The sequence below is a fragment of the Triticum dicoccoides genome, chromosome 5B, assembly GCF_002162155.2.
Source record: "Triticum dicoccoides isolate Atlit2015 ecotype Zavitan chromosome 5B, WEW_v2.0, whole genome shotgun sequence".
Taxonomy (NCBI): domain Eukaryota; kingdom Viridiplantae; phylum Streptophyta; class Magnoliopsida; order Poales; family Poaceae; genus Triticum; species Triticum dicoccoides.
The window spans coordinates 548,190,044-548,193,500 of record NC_041389.1 but is presented as its reverse complement, the minus strand read 5'-3'; the positions used below and the strand labels follow the sequence as shown (position 1 = coordinate 548,193,500).

The window sequence follows — 3,457 nt, the reverse complement described above, 5'->3', positions numbered from 1 at the left end:
AGTTGCGAGTTGATGGCGGAGCAACCGAGGTGAAAAAAAGTCGGACCCAATTGCATCAAGGGTGGAACTGGCAAAAAAAGGATAAAAAAGGTAGTAATCGACAAGACTGAGTTACCACAACCATCGTCTTCCCCAGTGAGTTTTGTGCGACCGATCGATTATGTCGTGCACCGTGGACTGGTCGTCGCTTCCCCCCGACCTCGTTAGGCGCATCGCAGACGTCTTCCTCGCCACCAACGACCTCGACTACTACATGAGCCTCCGCGCCGTGTGCCACAACTGGCGCGTCTCCACCGACGACCCGCGTGTCATGGACCATCGTTTCCATCCTCGGCGATGGGCCATGATCGAGAAGCTCGCCGGGAACGACGGCGGCATTCCCCGCTGCCTGTTCCTTCATGTCGACGCTGGCCGCTTCCTGTGGAAGGACCTGCCGATACTCCGCAACTTCACCTGCGTTGCCTTCTCGGAGGACGGCCGCCTCGTCCTGGTGGCCGGGTCGTGGATGTTCACCCTCAACCCCTTCACTGGCCACCTTGTAAGCTTGGCCGTTACTACCGTCCAATTCCTCAGTGTCACACAGAGCATTAGGGAGATGTTCGCGGCGGGCTCTTCACCAATGGTGCTCTACAGCCGTTTTGGTTTCAGCTATGGCGGGTGCATCGACCCGACCTGGGACGATGCCTTCAACCGAGAGGCAGTGTTTGAAGCCAAGCCGGCCGTGGAGGAGCTCAGGGCCATGGTGGCCTTCGAAGGACGAGCGTACGCAGCGGACATGAGAGGCTCGGTCGCTGTAGTTGAACACAACTGCAGGCTCGACCAGAAACCCAAGATCACCACCATCGTAACCGCCCTCTGGAAGTACAACCGTCTCACGACTCCCACCTTCCTCGTCGACAACGCAGGCGAGCTAGCTGCTCCGTGTGCGACATGTGATTTTTCCATTTGGACTGATGCAGGTGTTCAGGGTGGACATCGGGAATGGAACTTTGGAGCAGATCAAGACCATTGGAAGTCGTGCCATCTTTCTTGGCAAACAACGTTGTCTATCCGTGGACGCTAAGGCTGGCCTTAGGCTGGTCATAGCGGGGGTAATATAAGTAGTATCACGTTTTGGGGAATTGCAAACATGCTTAGGCTGGTCATAGTGGGGAGTAACTTAGACTAGTAACATACATATGTTACTAGTCTATGTTATCACGGAGTAACATGTATGTAGTATCATGCAAGCCATCATTTATTAAGATGTAGACTTATTTTGCCTTGAGATGTGTTATGTTACAGTAACATATTATGTTACAGTAACATATTATGTTACTCCAACCATCTCTCTCTTCATTAAATACATGCCATGTAAGCAAACTTTCTTGGATTGTGTTATGTTACTTGCTATGAGCAGCCTTATGTGGCAGGCAATTAAAAAAGAGAGAGATGGTTATAGTAATATAGGTAGATACCGTAATATAATAAATGTGATGCTACTATGTGTCATGCATGGAAATAAATGAGACCATCTATGATACTAATCTTTTTTTTTTTGAAACAGGGCAAAAGATTTGCCACTTTCATTCATTAAGCAGAAGAGAGTTGCCCGGTTAATTAACGGAAACCCGGGCGAAAACCGTTACAACACACGCCCTCAACAAGGCACCATCAACACACGCCGACCCCGGGGCCGCGCTCCATCCGAGCCGTCGGCTCCGTCACCCAAGCAACCCGTAGCCGACACCCTACAACCAAGACCGAAGTCACCGCTCCGGCATCCACGCCGACCCCAAGGCCGCGCACCAGGCGAGCCGCCTGCTCTGCTGCCCGAGCAACCGGAGCCGACACCCTACAACCATCTCCGGAGCCGCCGCTCCGACGTACAGACAGAAAACCTACACGCCGACCCCGAGGCCGCGCACCAGGCAAGCCGTCGGCTTCGTCACCCGAGCAACCGGAGCCGACATCCAACCACCGAATCCGGAGCCGCCGCTCCGACATCCACGCCGACCCCAAGGCCGCGCACCAGGCTGGCCAACGACACTGCCACCCACATGACCAATGCCGGCACCCCCTCCATGACGACGAGATCCGGAGCCGCCGCTCCGACTTCCACGCCGGCCCCGAGGCCGCGCACCACCCGAGCCGATGACTCTCACAGGCCAATGCCACTCCAGAACGATGCCTCCAAGAAGGACCGCGACACCGAAGCGTCGCCATCATCCGCTCCAAGAACCTGGAGCAAGGGTTTCCCCCGGAGTCCGCTCCAAGAACTGGAGCAAGTGTTTCCCCCGGAGTGTGAGAGAAGAGGTCGAAGGCCCTCGAACGACGACGCCTCCAAGAAGGTGTGCGGCGCCCATAGGCATCGCCGCCGCCGGCTTCGGCCAAGGCCGGAGCAAGGCTTTCGCCCCGAGCAGCCAAAGGAAGCCCTTCCCTCACACCGGCACACGAGAGCCACCGCCTGCCTGAACCACCACCAACCTCCAGAGCCCGGAGCCACCGATCAGAACAGCCTCGCCGCCGCCACCCGCACCACACAGAGCCGTCGACAAGGCTATCCCATCACCACTGTAGGAGCCAAAACTGGCCACGTCTGGTCAGATCCGAAGCCCCGCGCAACAGCAGCAGCCAACCCTCCGGCCAGCACCAAGCGTCCCTGGCGCGACCGACGGCTGCCGCACTGCCGCAGAGCACCGACGCCCCCGAGCTCCAGCCATGGCGCTGCCCACGCAACCACCACAGCCGCCGTTGCCAATGAAGAGGTCCGGGGCCGCCGCCCCGGCGTCCAAGCACCACCCGCCATCACGCTCTCAGATCCGCCCCGCTGCAGCCGAAGCACATCTCCACACGCTCGCCCCACGTCGTCGGACCCTGCCCACGACCCCAGGAGGCAGATCCGCGCCGCCGGCCTCAAGAGCGTCCACGCCGCACCTCCATCGCAGCCGCCCGCGAGCAGATACACGCCCCGCCCGCCTCCGAGGGCCACAGCCCGCACCTCCCGCGGCAGCCACCGCGAGGGCCAACGGCGAGCAGCAGAAGCCGCCTGCCACACGTAGCCGCCACGCACAGACAGAGCCGCCTGAGCGCCGCCAGGGGCCAGATCCAGCCGCCGGAGCCGCCGTTGACTTGCAGCACCCGAGCCCCGACCACCACCTGCGCGCGTGGGGAAACAAATCCCGCCGCCACCAGCCGCCTGGGGGCTTTGCCCGCTGGCGTGCGCCGGCGACGGCGAGAGGGTGGGAGGGGATGGGGAGTAGTGGTGGCGCCGGCGCTGGGATCCGCTCGTGCCGCTCCTAGGAGCGACGCGGGGGCAGTCCTGAAGCGGGTTTGCGGCGTTGTAATTTTTGTGGTTATGATACTAATCTATAATACTATACATTATGAGTGTATTATCATACACTAGTATCATATGCATGATACTAATATATGATACTCCCCACTATGACCAGCCTAATCTCCAGGGCATCGAATG

General features: G+C 58.9%; 1 pseudogene; it reads right to left on the bottom strand.

Moving 5' to 3' along the window:
• Positions 1-1,704: 1,704 nt before the first annotated feature.
• On the bottom strand, positions 1,705-2,702 carry LOC119310033 (annotated as a pseudogene).
• Between the last annotated feature and the right edge of the window lie 755 nt (positions 2,703-3,457).